This window comes from Entelurus aequoreus, linkage group LG16 (assembly GCF_033978785.1).
Source record: "Entelurus aequoreus isolate RoL-2023_Sb linkage group LG16, RoL_Eaeq_v1.1, whole genome shotgun sequence".
In the NCBI taxonomy this organism is placed as follows: Eukaryota; Metazoa; Chordata; class Actinopteri; order Syngnathiformes; family Syngnathidae; genus Entelurus; species Entelurus aequoreus.
Genome location: NC_084746.1, coordinates 54,785,752 through 54,806,102, shown reverse-complemented (window position 1 = coordinate 54,806,102; position 20,351 = coordinate 54,785,752). Strand labels below are relative to the sequence as shown.

The window sequence follows — 20,351 nt, the reverse complement described above, 5'->3', positions numbered from 1 at the left end:
TCTAGCGACCAACTGTAGTTACTGACAGTGGTTTTCTGAAGTGTTCCAGAGCCCACGTGGTGATATCCTTTACACACTGATGTCGCTTTTTGATGGAGTACCGCCTGAGGGATCGAAGGTCATGGGCATTGCCGCTTACGTGCAGTGATTTCTCCAGATTCTCTGAACCTTTTGATGATATTACAGAGCATAAATGGTGAAATCCCAAAATGTCTTGCAATAGCTCGTTGAAAAATGTTTTTAAACAATTTGCTCAGGCATTTGTTGACAAAGTGGTGATTTCAACTCTTTCCTCTAAAATACGCATTGAGTATATAACACTTACTCTACACTATAAAGTGTGTTTTATTCGATGACTTGATTAATCAAACACAAAAATGGATGGATAACTCGATTACTAAAATAATGACAGTCAACCTACTCGGTGGCCTAGTGGTTAGAGTGTCCGCCCTGAGATCAGTAGGTTGTGAGTGCAAACCCCGGCCGAGTCATACCAAAGACTATAAAAAAAAATGGAACCCATTACCTCCCTGCTTGGCATTCAGCATCAAGGGTTGGATCACCAAAAATGATTCCCGGGCGCGGCCACTGCTGCTGCTGCTCTCCTCACCTATTAGGGGGTGATGGGAGAATAATTTTGCCACACTTAGTGTGTGTGTGAGACAACCATTGGTACTTTAACTTTAACTTTTAAGAATGTTTATAACTCTCGCCACTAAGGGAAACTGCACATTTTTGGAATTTTGCCTATTGTTGACAATCATTGTGAAAGACATGACGACAAATGTAATTTTTTTATGCATTCTAACTCTTAGATAAATGTAAATAAATGTTCGCTTACAATGGAGCCAATGGAAGGTCCTCTATTACGCCCCAAAAAAAACAATAACCATTCAAAAATCTCCAACAATACTCCATTTACATTTTGCGACTTGAATATTAAAGTATTAGTGATATTGTTATTATAAGCGCGAACGCAGAAACAATCGGCGAGACATTTGGTTCCACCCCCCTTTTCTTTGAGAGGATTAGGAGTCATTCTTCATCTGAACGGGAATATGGCAAGATTCTATCAGTCGACATCCCAGTGAGAGCAGACATCACACAGTAAGTGCATTTGTTATTGTGTTTGTTGGCTCTCATAAAGTCCTCAGCGAGTAGTAATCAGTGATGTTGTCGAAGGAAAAAGCAAACGTTGTGATGCCTTTTTGAAATTAATTACTGAAAATAGCCTAATTTCTGTGTAAAAGGGAGTAGCCCAGTCGATCGAGCTGGATTCGGCTGCATATCTAGCAACCTCAGTGAGGTAGAGTGGGAGGAGACTACAGAATTTTGACCGTGATTGCGGTACCATTTCTGGCCAGATTTTTACATATGGCTCCTTTAACCATTTATAATATTGTTTTTATTTAATAATTTATTTATGCATATCAGTTGATTTGTTGGTCTTATTTCATGGGAGGCTTTCGCACTTCCTGGACCAGTGGAAACAAGATAGAAAAAAATATTCATTTTTGGGTTTAGCTCAGGAAGGAATGCTAAAATACTAACCTGTGATCCTTTTTGGGAAACAATGTTGACAGGATATGGAATCAATACGGAGTCTGGGTGTAAAATGGTATGTAAATCCCCTTAGCACGTCTTTTCAATCAGCACACAAAGGTGATTGGCAGCAGACACTGGCGCACATTGATCCTTTGCCCCCTGGCTTGTCTCTCTCTGTGGCGCCCCCTACTGTGAGAGGCGTGGGGTAGGCTGCCAGCGGCTGAGGCCAGCGCAGATCCTCTCATTCTAATAATGTTTGGTTTGTTTCCTGCCTCTTTTTAAATCTCTGGCTTCGGAGCGTAATCCGGTACATGGGACGCAGAGGGAGGCATCCCACGCCTGTCCCTACCAGTTGTCCTGGACCGAATGTCCCGCTGCACCCTCTGTGTGCCAATCACCCTGCACTCCATTTCGTTAAAATGCTTCTATAACAATACCTATTATTGTCCAATTGCAGAATACAAACCAACACTTTTTGGCACCTTAGCACTCTTTCGCACACCAACTGCACTCATACATATTTTGGCAAAATGTCTCAAATGGAAGGTGCTCACCACTTGGAGGTCTGTTGGAGTCCTACTGGGGCCTGGAGAAGGTGTCCTTAGTGAGGAAACCTTGGACACAAATAAAGACCATGACATTGTGGGTCAATGTGTGTCAGAATTTGTGTGGGTTTTTTTGTAGGCTGGCAAAAGGGGTACATAAACCCCCCTACTGTCCCATTTATAGTCACAACTGTCAGTATGTGCTCAGATATGACGGTGAAAAGGAAGAAGAGCGAAAGGACGTGAAAACGTGGATTTTGTAACTTTGCTACTCTGCTAATGCTGATTGGGATTACAGCATGATGGTACATTAATTTTATTTTTTTACATTTCTGACACAAATTGGGTAAGCTGTTTTGTATTTTTGCCATACGTCAAATTTTTAATAAGAGGCGGTATGTGAGCTTTAGAAAATGTATATTGTTGAAGTACAGGATTTGTAGGAATTTAGCTAATTACGTTTTACTTGTGTGTGAATGTTTAAATTAAACTACTTTTAGCCATTAATCTTAATTATTTGACACAAATACACCCAAAATGCATGTAAAAGACCACATGACACATCACATTCAAAACAAACATTATGTTAATTAACGCTAGTCAAAGATCTTCTGTAACAATCTGAGTGTTCTGCTTTTTTCGGGAGTAAATTGTCAAATGTTTGTCAAAGAGCCTCTATATAACAGGAGCGCTCTGCTATTTTTAATGACCTACTGTAAAAAATTATAGTCAAAGATCATCTATCAGAAAAGGGCTCTGCTGTTTTTGTCAAAGATCCTCTATATAACAGGGGTGCTCTGCTGTTTTTAAGGACCTCCTGTTAGAAACGCTAGCAAAAAATCCTTTATTATGACTGGAACGCAGTGCTATTTTTAAAGACCTACTGCAAGGACTTTAGTCAAAGATCATTTATCAGAGAACGGCTAAGCTGTTTTTGTCAAAGATTGTCTTTATAAAAAGGGGTGATCTGCTGTTTTTAAGGACCTACTGTTAAAAACAAAAAGATTAATATCGTAAAATAACCTTTATTATAACCGGAAAACATTTTTAAAAGACTTTTTGTAAAAACGCGAGTGGAAGATCCTTCAAGGACTGATTTTTGTCAAAGATGCTCGATATAACAGGTGTGCTCTCTTGTTTTTAAGGACCTACTGTTAAAAACGCTAGCAAAAAATCCTCTATTATGACCGGAACACTCTGCTATTTTTAAAGACCTACCGTAAAAACTCTAGTCAAAGATCATCCATCGGAAAAGCGCTAAGCTGTTTTTGTCAAAGATCCTCTATATAAGAGGGGTGCTCTGCTGTTTTTAAGGACCTACTGTTAAAAACGCAAAAAGATAATTATCGTGAAAGAACCTTTATTATAACCGGAACAGATTTTTAAAGACTTTTTGTAAAACTCCAGTAGAAGATCCTCCATGAGAGAGGGACTGATTTATGTTAAAGATCCTCCATACAACAGGAGCGCGCTGCTGTTTTAAAGGACCTACTGTTAAAAACGCTGGCAAAAAATCCTCTATTATAACAGGAACGCAGTGCTATTTTTAAAGACCCACTGTAAAAACTCCAGTCAAAGATAATCCATCAGAAAAGGGCTATACTGTTGTTGTCAAAGATCCTCTATATAAGAGCGGTGCTCTGCTGTTTTTAAGGACCTACTGTTAAAAACGCTGGCAAAAAAATCCTCTATGACAGGAACGCAGTGATATTTTTAAAGACCTACTGTAAGTACTCTAGTCAAAGATCATCCATCAGAGAAGTGCTATGCTGTTTTTGTCAAAGATGCCCGATATAACAGGGGTGCTCTGCTGTTTTTAAGGATCTACTGTTAAAAATTCAAAAAGATAAATATCATAAAATAACCTCTATTTTGACCGGAACACATTTTCAAATACTTTTTGTAAAAACGCTAGAAGATTCTCCAAGGACTGATTTTTGTCCAAGATCCTCTATACAACAGGAGCGCTCTGCTGTTTTTAAGGACCAACTGTTAAAAAGGCTTGTAAAAGATCCTCTATTATGACCTACTGCAAGAATGCTTGTCAAAGATCCTCTATCAGACAAGCAATGTGCCACTCTTAAAGGCCTACTGAAATGATTTTTTTTTATTTAAACGGGAATAGCAGATCCATCCTATGTGTCATACTTGATCATTTCACGATATTGCCATATTTTTGCTGAAAGGATTTAGTAGAGAAAATCGACGATAAAGTTCGCAACTTTTGCTCGCTGATAAAAAAAAAAGCCTTGCCTGTACCGGAAGTAGCGTGACGTCACAGGAGCTAGTATTCCTCACAATTCCCCATTGTTTACAATGGAGCGAGAGAGATTCGGACCGAGAAAGTGACGATTACCCCATTAATTTGAATGAGGATGAAAGATTCGTAGATGAGGAACGTTACAGTGAAGGACTTGAGAGGCAGTGATGGACGTATCTTTTTTCGCTCTGACCGTAACTTAGGTACAAGCTGGCTCATTGGATTCCACACTCTCTCCTTTTTCTATTGTAGATCACAGATTTGTATTTTAAACCACCTCAGATACTATATCCTCTTGAAAATGAGAGTCGAGAACGCAAAATGGACATTCACAGTGACTGAACATGTAAATACACGATTAATAATATTCAGTTTGCGAAGCTAAAAAAAATAGAAGCTAACCTAGCAACGTAGCCAACGTGATAGCATAGCAGTCTCAAATGCAGATAGAAACTAAATTTAAAAAAAACCCTGACTGGATGGATAGACAGAAGATCAAAAATACTATTAAACCATGAACATGTAAATACACGATTAATAATATTCAGCTTTGCGAAGCTAAAAAAAATAGAAGCTAACCTAGCTACGTAGCCAACGTGATAGCATAGCAGTCTCAAATGCAGATAGAAACTAAATTTAAAAAAACCCTGACTGGACGGATAGACAGAAGATCAAAAATACTATTAAACCATGAACATGTAAATACACGATTAATAATATTCAGCTTTGCGAAGCTAAAAAAAAATAGAAGCTAACCTAGCTACGTAGCCAACGTGATAGCATAGCAGTCTCAAATGCAGATAGAAACTAAAGTTTTAAAAAACCCTGACTGGATGGATAGACAGAAGATCAAAAATACTATTAAACCATGAACATGTAAATACACGATTAATAATATTCAGCTTTTCGAAGCTAAAAAAATAGAAGCTAACCTAGCAACGTAGCCAACGTGATAGCATAGCAGTCTCAAATGCAGATAGAAACTAAATTTAAAAAAACCCTGACTGGATGGATAGACAGAAGATCAAAAATACTATTAAACCATGAACATGTAAATACACGATTAATAATATTCAACTTTGCGAAGCTAAAAAAAATAGAAGCTAACCTAGCTACGTAGCCAACGTGATAGCATAGCAGTCTCAAATGCAGATAGAAACTAAATTAAAAAAAACCCTGACTGGATGGATAGACAGAAGATCAAAAATACTATTAAACCATGAACATGTAAATACACGATTAATAATATTCAGCTTTTCGAAGCTACAAAAATAGAAGCTAACCTAGCTACGTAGCCAACGTGATAGCATAGCAGTCTCAAATTCAGATAGAAACTAAATAAAAAAAAACCCTGACTGGATGGATAGACAGAAGATCAAAAATACTATTAAACCATGAACATGTAAATACACAATTAATAATATTCAGCTTTTCGAAGCTAAAAAAAATAGAAGCTAACCTAGCTACGTAGCCAACGTGATAGCATCAGTCTCAAATGCAGATAGAAACTAAATTAAAAAAAACCCTGACTGGATGGATAGACAGAAGATCAAAAATACTATTAAACCATGAACATGTAAATACACGATTAATAATATTCAGCTTTTCGAAGCTACAAAAATAGAAGCTAACCTAGCTACGTAGCCAACGTGATAGCATAGCAGTCTCAAATGCAGATAGAAACTAAATTTAAAAAAACCCTGACTGGATGGATAGACAGAAGATCAAAAATACTATTAAACCATGAACATGTAAATACACGATTAATAATATTCAGCTTTTTGAAGCTAAAAAAAATAGAAGCTAACCTAGCTACGTAGCCAACGTGATAGCATCAGTCTCAAATGCAGATAGAAACTAAATTAAAAAAAACCCTGACTGGATGGATAGACAGAAGATCAAAAATACTATTAAACCATGAACATGTAAATACACGATTAATAATATTCAGCTTGGCGAAGCTAAAAAACAGAAGCTAACTTAGATGCGGCGGCGGGCTTACTCACTGTAGTGCGTCTGCTATCCTGCTCAAAACACAACACAACCTCCTGGTGTTGGTGTTGCTGTAGTCCGCCGCTCCACCGATCGCACCTACAACTTTCTTATTTGCAGTCTCCATTGTCCATTAAACAAATTGCAAAAGATTCACCAACACAGATGTCCAGAATACTGTGGAATTTTGTCGAAGAAAACAGAGGTATTTGAATTGGGTCCAAACACTTCCCTTGACCTCGTGACATCATGCGCATACGTCATCATACGTTTTCAAGCGGAAGTTTCCTGGGAAGTTTAAAATTGCACTTTATAAGTTAACCCGGCCGTATTGGCATGTGTTGCAATGTTAAGATTTCATCATTAATATATAAACTATCAGACTGCGTGGTCGGTAGTAGTGGGTTTCAGTAGGCCTTTAAAGGACCTAACACAAAAATTATAGTCAAAGATCCCGTATATAAGTTAAGCACTGTGCTGTTTTTAAGGACCTACTACAAATATGCTAGTCAAATATCCTCTAAATGTTAGGAGTACTCTGCTGTTTTGAAGAATCAATTGCACAAATTCTGGTCAAAGATCCTCTATATAAGTTATAAGCGCTTTGCCGTTTTTAAGGACTTACTTCAAAAACTCTGGTCAAAAATTATCTTTACAAGTTAAGCACTCTGCTTTTTTAAGTAAAAAACGCTGGTCAAAGATCCCCCATCAGAGAAGCACTGTGCTGCTTTTAAGGACCTAACACAAAAAGGCTAATCATAGAGCCTCTATGTACCAGGAGTGCTCTGCTGATTTTAAGTCAAACATTCTCCATGAGAGACGTGCTGTGCTTTTGTTAATGGCCTAACACAAAAACACTTGTCAAAGATCCTCTATAAAAGTTAAGCGCTGTGCTGTTTTTAAGGACCTACTACAAAAATGCTGGTCAAAGATCCTCTGTATGACAGGAACACTGTACTGTTTTTAGAACCAAATGCAGAAATGCTGGTCAAAGCTTGTCTATATAAGTTATAAGCGCTGTGCTGCAAAAACGTTAGTTAAAGATACTTTACCAGAGAAGCGCTGTACAATTGTTAGGGATTTAACGCAAAAATACCAGTCAAAGATATTCTATACAACACGAGTGTTCTGCTGTATTTAAGGACCTGCTGCAAAAAGAAGATCCTCAATCAGAAAAAAGCAATGTGCTTGTTTTTAAGGACCTAACAAGAACGCTACTCAAAGATCCTTTGTATAAGTTCAGTGCTGTGCTGTTTTAAGGACTTACTACAAAAACATGAGTCAGGAGATGTTTTTACAAATTAAAAATGTCTGCACAAATATTTTACCTCCGGGTACCATTAAAGAAATTTTGAACCTTGAACCTTGAGATCATTTGTATGACAGGAATGCCTTAATGTTTGTAAGCGCCAATTACACAAATGCTGGTCAAAAATCCTCAATATAAGTCATAAGCCCTGTGCTGTTTTTAAGGACTTACTGCAAAAACTCTAGTCAAAAATCCTCTATACAAGATAAGCACTCTGCTTTTTTAAGTAAAAAAACGTTGGTCAAACATCCCCGTTCCTTTAAGGAACTAACACAAAAAATGCTCATCATAGATCCTCTATATAACAACAGGAGTGCTTTGCTGATTGTACTACAAAAATGCTGGTCAAAGATCCTCTGTATGACAGGAACACAGTACCGTTTTCAATAAAAAAGGATTTAACGCAAAAATACTTGTCAAAGATCTTCTAAATAACACAAGTGTTCTGCTGTATTTAAGGACCTGCTGCAAAAAGAAAGATCCTCCATCAGAAAAAAGCGATGTGCTTGTTTTTAAGGACCTAACACAAAAATGCTAGTCAAAGATCCTCTGCATAAGTTCAGTGCTGTGCTTTTTTTAGGACTTACTACAAAAACATGAGTCAGAGATCCTCTATATCAGTGGTCCTCAACCTTTTTGTCAACGCTTGAAAATTTGCCCCATGGACCGGGGGGAGGGGGGAATTTAAAAAAAATATATATATATAAATATATATATATATATATATATATATATATATATATATATATATATATATATATATATATATATATATATATATATATATATATATATATATATATATATATATATATTTATTTATTTATTTTTTGTCATTAAAAAATATAATCATGCATGCTTATGGACTGTATTCCTGCAGACTGTATTGATATATAATGTAGGAACCAGAAATATTAATAACAGAAAGAAACAACCCTTTTGTGCGAATGAGTGTGAATGAGTGTAAATGGGGGAGGGAGGTTTTTTGGGTTGGTGCACTAATTGTAAGTGTATCTTGTGTTTTTGATATTGATTTAATTTTTTTAAAAATAATTTTTTTTTAAATAATTTTTTTAATTTAATTTAATTTTATTCTTTTATTTCTTGTGCGGCCCGGTACCAATCGATCCAAGGACCGGTACCGGGCCGCGGCCCGGTGGTTGGGGACCGCTGATCTATATTACAGGAATGCCCTACTGTTTTTAAGCACCAATTGCACAAATGCTGGTCAAAGATCTTCTATACAAGTCATAAGGGCTGTGCTGTTTTTAAGGATCCTGGCAAAGATCTTCTATTATGACTGATGATTTCTTAATGATTTACCACAGGAGTCCTTTGAATTCACCGTGGCGTTATTGTTTGTTGAGACGAGCGACTTCCCACTCCCGCCACAGTTTTATTTACACATCTCCATACTTTTGTTTTCCTATTTTGAGGACATGCTGTGAATACCCAAATGGAGCTAAATGGGAGCAAAAATGTGGCAAGGGCTGCAATAATTCAGGAGCTGTTTGCATTTTAGGTGGTGGCAATGACAGCATAAGTGAGGGAAAAAGCATTTCTGATGCAAATGTCACTTTCTAAACTTGTCAACAGGGCACATGGCAGCGCTCCCAACTCAACACTACGCTGACCACCGCATTGTTTGTCTTCATCCTTTAAAAAGACAACAATCCCACGCAGGATGTTGTGGTGTTTTCCGTTTTGTTAATATCAAATCTATTTCAGAGATGCGTCATTTTGTATCATTGTAATAATAACTCATCTGTAATTTGCCGTACATCATGTTTAATTTTCTATACATCCATATTTTTTTTTCCTCTAAGAATGATTCATTGCTCTTTTTTGGCTGACCACCACCTGAACCAACATTTTTTCGCTGGGTTTAACTCTGTCTTGAGTGTAAAATTAAAGGATATGAGTCAAGGAGCGAGAAAGGCAAAGTGCGGTTTTTGAAAACCACTCTTGAGCTTTATGGAGGCCAATTTAAAAGTTGTGTTTTCAAAATGTGAGGTCACCGAGGCACATGATTGTTTACAACCATGCAACGCACCATTAACAGCTAACGTTATTCTAACTTTTGTTGAGTGCTGCGTTTAAGTGACTCTTAGCAGTCAAGGCTTTAGGGTACTGCTTTTAGCATATTAGCTAAAGTCATCAAAGTTGTACCTTTCTACAAATTATTTGGTGTTTAACAGTCTTTTGAATCATACAAGTGACGTGCAGTCAGGGGAGGCGGGGTCTCACGTGCCATCATGGAAAGAAAAAAAATGTAAATTAAAAAAAATGTATTAAATTGTAATATGTATCCAGTGATTATATTATAAAAAAAAATTCCATTTAACTTCACCAGTTTTAGATTATTTTTATTCAAAATCGCTGAATTTTCACATTTGCCGTTCAAATACTGAGAAGAGACTTGCGGTGAGTCAGCAGCCAGTTGAGCCTCACCATGGATTGCGCAATGACTCGGCTAACTGCTGGCCTGCTGTGCAGTGAGACCGTATTGCTATATGAATTATATTATACATTTCCATAGTTTAGTTAGCTGAGGTATATAATGTACGGTGTATTTTGTCAACAACTGTATGTGTGTAACGTATTTCTTGTGCTGAGCAATCATAAAACGGCTGCGAAGACGCACTGGCTGAGGCTCGCAGTAATCCTGCCTCATGGTGGTAGAGGGCGCTAGTGATCCCAGGGATCATTCTTGCGACTACTCGGCTGCAGAATAAGTGACAACAAGCAGCAACAGTTAGCAGCGATCGTTGATTTTTTCCTCTCGCCTGGACTTTTAACATGGAGGATTACATATCTAAAATAAAACAGTTTTCTAAACTGGACTTTCAATCGAAGCAGGAGGTAATAATTAAAGGAAGCTCTCTATCGAGACAGAGAGACTTTTAAAACCGAAGAAAGATAAGGAAGACTTCTATAAACAAGTTATCGATGCTTTTGTTCAGAAGGAGCGGCGCATGGGCTTCATTTATAAGTAAAGGTAAAACCATAATAACGTTTTAATTAAATGTGCTTTTTTGTGTGCTACAGTTTGTATGTGTAAAGTTAAAGTTAAGTTAAAGTACCAATGATTGTCACACACACACTAGGTGTAATGAAATGTGTCCTCTGCGCCGCGCCCGGGAATCATTTTTGGTGATTTAACCCCCAATTCCAACCCTTGATGCTGAGTGCCAAGCAGGGAAGAATGCTGGTATGAGCTTTTAAACATAACCCGTTAACTGCTGCCAATCAAATGGTGAATAAGATACTCTTTAGGTTTCATATGTTTGTAAATCTGACTGATGAAGTCAGTGCCTCAACAGCCATGAACCTCACCACACGTCACTGAATCATACACACTAGCTATGTACACCATGGTAGTCATTTTAGGATCCATGTTTTTTTTCATGTCAGGAATATGACAAACATGCATCCTTAATTGTCGACAACCCAAAACGTTGAAAGAGCCATATTGGACAAAAAACAAATCCATTTGGAGCCGCAAAAAAATAAAAGCCTTATAATGAAGGCAACACATGATGTAAGTGTCTGTATTAGCTATAATAGCCTACTATCAAAATGACTATGTGTCGCAGGCTGAAGCAAATCTTCGTTGACAAAAATGTTGAAATGTAATATTTTACACATTTTTACATCATTAAAAACCATTAGTAAATAAGAGGCTACTCAGAAAGTGAGATAACTCCTGGAAATGACTGGCTTTTAATGGCCAAAAGGTATACTGTGTATGTGTGTCCAAGTTAAAAGGAAACGGCAGGCTGTCTTCTTTTAATGTATTTATTACCATCTTTGGCAAGATAGGTAATGTTTGCTGTGGTCTGGAACAACATGGCACACAAACAACTATCTGAAAAGCAGCCAATATTACATACAGATAATGTGTCATGAGACATGCAAAACTAAAGTATATACAAAAATGATTAAAGTAAAGGATATTAAATTAGCTCAAATATACCTACAAATGAGGCATACTGATGCAATATGTACATACAGCTAGCCTAGATAGCATGTTAGCATTGATTAGCTTGCAGTCATGCACTGACCAAATATGCCTGATTAGCACTCTAATAAGTCAATAACAACAGAGCGCACCTTTGTGCATTCACGCACAGCATGAAACATTTGGTGGACAAAATGAGATAAAGAAGGAATGGAAAATTTTACGTGTAAACAAACTGTTGCGTCACAGTCCACACTATGGTGAGTTCAAGAACCGCCGAAATTAGTAGGACAAAACGATGTACACCAAATACTCCCATCAGTGAAGCATACACACAAACATATTAAACAGTGGGCTTTCTAACAATTGGGAAGGTTTGTGTCATGTTTGTCCTCAAACAAAAAACATACTAAAACAAAAAAATTATTTTCCCCCCCATCTTTTCCCCATTTCCAAAACTTTTAAAAAAATGCTCCATCCAGGGAGCCACTAGGGCTACACTAAAGCGCCGCATGCGGCTCGAGAGCCGTGGGTTGCTGACCCCCGAACTAGAACAATTCTAAAATTAATGAAAATATTATACTGTAATGTATTCACCATTTGTTGAATTTCTTTTTTTGTCGTTAAGTTAGGAACGATTCAATGTTTGCTATTGAAAAAGTAACAATTTATGATTAGATTTTGTAGCCTTTTGGCTAGCACTTAAAGCAAAACTCTGTGGCTAAACTAGGCTAGGCTAACCTACGCAAAGCTAGGGTAAGCTGGGCTAGGTAAGTTGTGACTCCTAAATTTCCTCAACATTCACACTGATGACAAATTTCAAAGTTCTGCAAATGGTACCGTAAAATCTTTATTCTCTGGGTAAACAATCCCAACATGACTAAGAACACTATACTGCATTATACTGAACATGTGTTCATATTGTATATGCAGGGTGAATTGTCTTTATTTTTGAGTTACGAGAGATACAATGGTTGCCATCAAAAAAGTAACACACTTTGATTTGATTTCACAGGCTTTTAGCTAACACTGGAAACACAACTCTAGCTAGGCTATAAAATAAAGGCCAAGCCAAACGTCCTCAAAAGTCATTCCAACATCAAAAGTCATTCAAAGTTTTGCAAATGATACAGAGAAAAACACATTAGCTTTGTACACAACGGAAAACATTTTAAAACCATTGAATAAATGTTGTTTGTCCTATTCCTAACAAGCCTCACCTTAACCCTTTCTCACGCCACACTTGACACTTGCTTATATTTCCCCCATCCACCACTCAAATGTTTTTCATTATAATAAACTTTGATCCTCGCAGCTTGCCGTAGTTCGAGTAAATGTCATAGATTAACCGAGATAACCAATCCCAGACCAAGCCATCGATTCTCTGTGCCTTAATCTAACCAACCACGGAAGGCACCACGCCATATAAACCAATCAGAAGCAATTTAAGACGGGTCTTGGCGTCTCTCTTACAGTGTTGACAACTTGCCGACTTTCTCTCTAGTGACTTCTCTTAGTGGCGATCTTTCTCCGAAGCGACAAGCGACTGCCTTGGTTTACAGAGAGAGATTTAAATGTTTCATTGTTGTCACATTTTAAATAAAAACAAACCCATCATTCATGTTAATGAGCCAGTCAATAAATTTGGTTTGTTTGTGAATATCACAACCCCTCAGTCTTTTGATCAAATTTGAAAGTCTAACATTTAACGATGTAGAACAAAGAAAAATACAACTAAACTAAGAATAAACGGAATAAATTTAAGTTACAATTCTAATCATAATGGGCTTTTTTTTTTAATGTCTCCCACTTAGGGTTTTCCCGATACCAATATTTTAATACCGGTACCAAAATGTATTTTGATACATTTGTAAATAAAAAGGGGACCACAAACATTTTTTATTATTGGCTTTATTTTAAATAAAAATCTTAGGGTACATTAAACATATGTTTCTTATTGCAATCGGAGAACAATTTTGGTCTTCAATAAAATATTGAACATACTAGACAACTTGTCTTTTAGTAGTAACTAAGCAAACAAAGGCTCCTAATTTGTCTGCTGACGTATGCAGTAACATATTGTGTCATTTCTCATTCTATTATTTTGTCTAAATTATAAAAGGACAAGCTGTAAAAATGAATTATTAATCTACTTGTTCATTTACTGGTAATATCTGGTTATTTTCCATTTCAACATGTTCTATCTACACTTCTGTTCAAATGTAATATTCACTTATTTTTCTGTTTGATACTTTACATTACTTTTAGATGATACCACAAATTTAGGTAACAATCCGATACCAAGTAGTTACAGGATCATACATTGGTCATATTCAAAGTCCTCATGTGTCCAGGGACATATTTCCTGAGTTTTGAGTTTTTAAAAAAAGTAAAAAAGATTTTGTGATGATAAAAAATATCAATGTAATCATATTAGTATCGACTAGATACGCAATTTTACTGTATTTTTCGGACTATAAGTCGCTCCGGAGTATGAAAGTCGCACCGGCCGAAAATGCATAATAAAGAAGCAAAAAAACATATAAGTCGCACTGGAGTATAAATCGCATTTTTTGGGGAAATTTATTTGATAAAACCCAACACCAAGAATAGACATTTGAAAGGCAATTTAAAATAAATAAAGAATAGTGAACAACAGGCTGAATAAGTGTACGTTATATGACGCATAAATAACCAACTGAGAACGGGCCTGGTATGTCAACGTAACATATTATGGTGAGAGTCATTCAAATAACTATAACATATAGAACATGCTATACGTTTACCAAACAATCTGTCACTCCTGATTGCTAAATCCGATGAAATCTTATACGTCTAGTCTCTTCCGCGAATTAGCTAAATAATATTATTTGATATTTTACGGTAATGTGTTAATAATTTCACACATAAGTCGCTCCTGAGTATAAGTCGCACCCCCGGGCAAACTATGAAAAAAACTGCAACTTATAGTCCGAAAAATACCGTACTTGGTATCATGACGGTGGACGTCAGGTGTAGATCCACCCATGGCATTTGTTTACATTCAGGCGGGCTAGCTTTTGTTAGCGGTCACGCTGCTGAGCTATTGTATCCTCCTACGGTGTGGAATGAAGCATGTTTAGCTATTCCTCGTCCTGCAGGGACAATAAGTGTAAGAAACTCACTTTATTTGTCGCCGCGGAGGCGAGGATTAGTGATTTAGAAGTAGTTACTGTAAAACACTGCCGACTGCGGATGGATGTTCACTGCTAGCTAGCAAGCCATGTTTTAAATCACCTCTTCCTGAAGGCGTTTCAGTGTTAAAACTTCACCTTTAGCGTTCGTTTTTAGGCCAAAATGCGTCCGTTCTCCCTTTTCTGTCTACACACTGTGTCTGCTTGTAAGTACTCCGTGATCGTGCGCTGCCGAACATGCTCCTCTGCTCGTAAAATTAGCAATGTCATGACCTGACGATGCGCCGGTACTTTTCAAACAGAGGACTGTACTGTTTTTGATTCATTAGTACCGCGATACTATACTAGTACCTGTATACCGTACAACCCTACTCCCACTGCAGCGTCCATTGTAATCAATTGTGCGAATGAGGCAATGATATCAACTTCAAGCCAATTGCTACTTTCCTTGCAGAGGAGTTGTCAACACTGAAAGATGAAGAGGGATCGGGAAAGATTAAGGACAGTGAGGACGGAGATGTAGAAAAGATACAAATTGAGAAGTCAGAGACAGAGAATGAGACAAAAGAGTCAGCAGAGAAAACAGTGGAGATGATTTTCATTTCTAATTTCTGGTTAATTAAGACTAGCATTAGACAGCCACAGTGCAGGGAGAACTGCTGGAGGTGAAGACATCAGTCTTAAGTATAAATTGTATAAATTAAAACATGCAAAATCTGTGTTAAAAAAGGCCACCCTTGTCATTTTCTGAAACTTGGCAGCCGTGCAATTGTGCATCTCTGGGTAAACATCTCCAACATAACATTATACTGTATTTAACTCACCATTTGTTCATCGTGTTAAATCTCCAATGAGGAATTTCTTGATCTTTCAGCCAGGAGAGACACAATGTTTAGTAAACAATGTTTACCTTTCAAAAAGTAACACCAACTACAATGTAGCTTTTTAGCTAGTATTGGAAGCACAACTGTGGCTAAGCAAAGCCAGACCTTTGTCGAAAGTCACCCAAACCATATTAAAAGTAACTCTTGCGGCAAACTGCCTGGTGCCACGCCTGGCAGCAGGTGAACCTAATCCCAATCAGCCAGCAGCTGCCTCTGCACAAAGTGGAGTGAAGTCCAATCAGGGTGCTAGCTAGCTCTATATTGAAGCACTGGGAGGAAGGGCAGCACGGTGGAAGAGGGGTTAGTGCGTCTGCCTCACAATACGAGGGTCCTGAGTAGTCGTGAGTTCAATCCCGGCCTCGGGATCTTTCTGTGTGGAGTTTGCATGTTCTCCCCGTGACTGCGTGGGTTCCCTCCGGGTACTCCGGCTTCCTCCCACCTCCAAAGACATGCACCTGGGGATAAGTTGATTGGCAACACTAAATTGGCCCTAGTGTGTGAATGTGAGTGTGAATGTTGTCTGTCTATCTGTGTTGGCCCTGCGATGAGATGGCGACTTGTCCAGGGTGTACCCCGCCTTCCGCCCGATTGTAGCTGAGATAGGCTCCAGCGCCCCCCGCGACCCCGAAGGGAATAAGCGGTAGAAAATGGATGGATGGATGGGATGGGAGGAAGGGTGGACAAGGAAGGCCAACGCTCTGAACAAACATAGAATTGGGAGCTGCACAGGACATCTTTACATGAATGTTCATCATAATGTTATATAAGTACATTTTCCACATCTTTACATGAATGTTTGTCATGCTAACTAATGTCATATAAGTATATAGACCACATCTTCACATGAATGTTTGTCATGCTAACTAATGTTGTATGAGTACATAGTCCACATCTTCACATGAATGTTCGTCATGCTAACTAATGTTATATAAGTAAATTGTTCGTCATGCTAACTAATGTCATATAAGTATATAGACCACATCTTCACATGAATGTTTGTCATGCTAACTAATGTTGTATGAGTATATAGACCACATCTTCACATGAATGTTCGTCATGCTAACTAATGTTATATAAGTAAATTGTTCGTCATGCTAACTAATGTTATATACCGTATTTTTCGGACTATAAGTCGCAGTTTTTTTCATATTTTGGCCGGGGGTGCGACTTATATTCAGGAGCAACTTATGTGTGAAATTATTAACACATTACCGTAAAATATCAAATAATAGTGATGGGTTGATGAGGCGTCATGAAGCGTTTCGACACATTGCAAAACTGTATTGATACTGTATCGATACTGTGTCACTAAATACTGACATCTGCTGGACATTAAAAATCCCTACAGGCAACCTATGGACCGACTCAACTGACACTGATTTTATGACCTAGTATATACAATAATATAAACCAAGTCATTGTATTTCATTTAGGATTATTTCATATCTTCATTTAAATAAAAATATGTTTTTATCTTTTTTAGATACAGTCAATAAATAATGTGAACATGTATCATAACATGGAAATCTAAGAGAACGTGTTGTGAATGAGGATGCTTGTGGACTGGGAACTTTTATTTATTTTTTTACACATTTTTATTTAAAAAAAAACAGTTTCTCCAACGTATTAAATTTTTGACGATTTCTCTTCTTAGTTATTATTTCTCCGGCTGTAGAAAAGGAGGAGGCGGCAGTGCGACACAGGTCGCGTATCGGTCATGTGACCGAAACAGCGCATGATCGGTCATGTGACTTTCTAAAAGCGGTACGCGCACCGACACAGGGTTTTGCTCTATGAACTCGACGCATGCGCCGATGCATCGGTGTTGCCGGACCCATCACTATCAAATAATATTATTTAGCTCATTCACGTAAGAGACTAGACATATAAGATTTCATCGGATTTAGCGATTAGGAGTGACAGATTGTTTGGTAAACGTATAGCATGTTCTATATGTTATAGTTATTTGAATGACTTTTACCATAATATGTTACGTTAACATACCAGGCACGTTCTCAGTTGGTTATTTATGCGTCATATAACGTACACTTACTCAGCCTGTTGTTCACTATTCTTTATTTATTTTAAATTGCCTTTCAAATGTCTATTCTTGGTGTTGGGTTTTATCAAATACATTTCCCCAAAAAATGCGACTTATACTCCAGTGCGACTTATATATGTTTTTTCTCTTCTTTATTATGCATTTTTGGCCGGTGCGACTTATAGTCCGGAGCGACTTATAGTCCGAGAAATACGGTAAGTACATTTTCCACATCTTCACATGAATGTTCGACATGCTAACTAATGTTATATAAGTACATTTTCCATATTTTCACATGAATGTTCGTCATGCTAACTAATGTCATATAAGTACATAGTCCACATCTTTACATGAATGTTCGACAAGCCACACGACTATGCATCTAGCTAACTAACGTTACAAAACTACATTTGTGACATTTTCACATTAATCTTCAATTAAATGTTGACATGCTATGCATCTAACTAACATTTAATACAGGGGTGTCAAAGTCAAGGCCCCGGGATGATGTTTGATTAGTATTAGAACCGGCCCGCAGGGACCCCATCAAGTCATAAAAATGGGGTCCCACAGTACATTTTTGGGGTCCCAATTTTTTTGTAACCGTTTTGAAAACAAATGATAAATGTATCCTGTTATATCTCACATTCTATATTGTGTTTTGCAAAAAGGTTGTCATAAACGTTACTTAATTCATTAAAAAAAATAATAATAATAATAAAACACATTTTTATGTATATGTAAATGTATTCTGTTGTAAACATTTATTCACTTTCTTCTTTCCTTCATGGATCTAAACTTTACCGCTGCCGGTATTTTTTTCTATATTTTTATTGTAATATTTTCAGAATGTTTTTGTTCTATTTTTAAGACAAAAAAAAACATCTGAAGCGGTCTTTATTTTTTTGTTTTAATTCCTATGATTTTAATGGTCCGGCCCGCGTGTGCACAGATTTTCCTCCATGCGGCCCCTGAGCTAAAATGAGTTTGACACCCCTGACTTAATATGTATATCTTTTTTTTTTAAACATTAGTTTATTGGTTTTCAGACACATATTGACAGGAGTTGTCAAAAATACATAAAATGCTGTTTCCCCCATCCAACAAGTAAAATTAGATAATTAAAAATAATGATATAATTAAATGAATAAAGTAGAAAGAAACCCCAGACAGATATTCACATATAGCCCAAAACAGCTGCATTACTGAATGGCCTTAGACCAGACCTGGGCAAATTAAGGCCCGGGGGCCGCATGCAACCCGTTAAGCTTTTCAGTTTGGCATTCCCAAATAATTGTTTTAAATCTTTAAGATGGAAAGTGTAGCTGCCATTATGATGTGCAGTGATGTTTTCAAATGGCCTTAAGTCTTGAACTATACAAAGTATTTCAATGGTTGGAATCTGCACTTTTGCATGATATACTAGTTACTATGGTCATCTAGTTAGTTACTATGGTCATCTAGTTAGTTGCTATGGTCATCTAGTTAGTTACTATGGTCATCTAATTAGTTACTATGGTCATCAAATTAGTTACTATGGTATTTCTGCTTGGTGGTGTTGTATGTATGCCATCCACCTAGCCATTTTCCACCACTTATGTATGTATGTATGTATATTTAAAATGATGATTAAGTTTAATGTGTAGATTAAACCTATTTTGGTTGTAGTGGGTATTATACTTTGGTCTATTTTTGTTTGCTTTTGTGTTAAATACTTTTGGTATATATGGAGTGTTGCGATTTAGTCTACAGAATGGAAAAACAGTCAAATATGAGGTTAATTGTTTTAAGTGGGGTTGTGCAAGATTTAGGAAAAAGACTGAGTTGACACTTACCTATAAGTTAATGCTAAACCATGTCTAAGTGTTAATCAACATTATCATCGCTATTTCATTCAAAGGGTTTTAACTTTGTGAATATTTATTCAGTGTATTGCATTTATTTCAAAGATTTTTTGCCTGCAAACTGCAAACTTTTATGCGGCTAATTGCACCGCAAACTGAAAACTGTGGTTGAAATAAAAGGAGAAAAGACAACCGCGTTCTTTATTGCGAGTAGAACCCTGCTGACGCCTAACAGTCGTCGAAATGGTAAGTTCTGCAAATGATACAGTAAAAGACACTCTAGCTATGAATACAACAGAAGCCATTTTACTTTGTGTCGTATTCCTAACCTTTTTTTGTAAATCTCCGGGTAAACTACTCCAACATGACTAAGGAAATTATGTTGTATTATACTATCCATTTGTTCATAGTGTGAGGACTTTATTTACCTTTGAGGTAGGATATATTCAATTTCTGCCGTTTAAAAAGGAACTCAAACTCGTAGGTCTTTAGATAGCATAGGAAGCTAGGCTAGGCTAAGCAAGTGGTGACCCAGACAAACGTTCTCAAAAGTCACCCCAGCGATGTTAAACGTTATCAAAGTCATATCCTTTTGATTTTAAAATAAAAAGTTGTCAAAGTTCTGCAAATGATATACTGAAAGACACTCTAGCTATGAATACAACGAAAGCCATAGGCTCCAGCACCCCCCGCGACCCCAAAAGGGACAAGCGGTAGAAAATGGATGGATGATTAATAAAACTGTCTTATTCCTAACTTTTTTTTTTATATCTCTGGGTAAACAACACCAACATATA

The 20,351-nt window shown here is 37.1% G+C and overlaps 1 long non-coding RNA gene across 1 annotated transcript in view; it reads right to left on the bottom strand.

Moving 5' to 3' along the window:
* Nucleotides 1-15,654, bottom strand: part of LOC133631427 (uncharacterized) — a 16,900-nt gene extending 1,246 nt beyond the window's left edge. Inside the window, exons 1-4 of the long non-coding RNA XR_009821464.1 lie at nucleotides 15,610-15,654; nucleotides 2,100-2,159; nucleotides 527-610; nucleotides 1-168 (exon numbers count right to left, since the gene is read on the bottom strand). The exon at nucleotides 1-168 is cut by the window's left edge and continues 3 nt beyond it. This is a non-coding gene — a long non-coding RNA (uncharacterized LOC133631427). The remainder of the gene's footprint in view (nucleotides 169-526; nucleotides 611-2,099; nucleotides 2,160-15,609) is intronic.
* Between the last annotated feature and the right edge of the window lie 4,697 nt (nucleotides 15,655-20,351).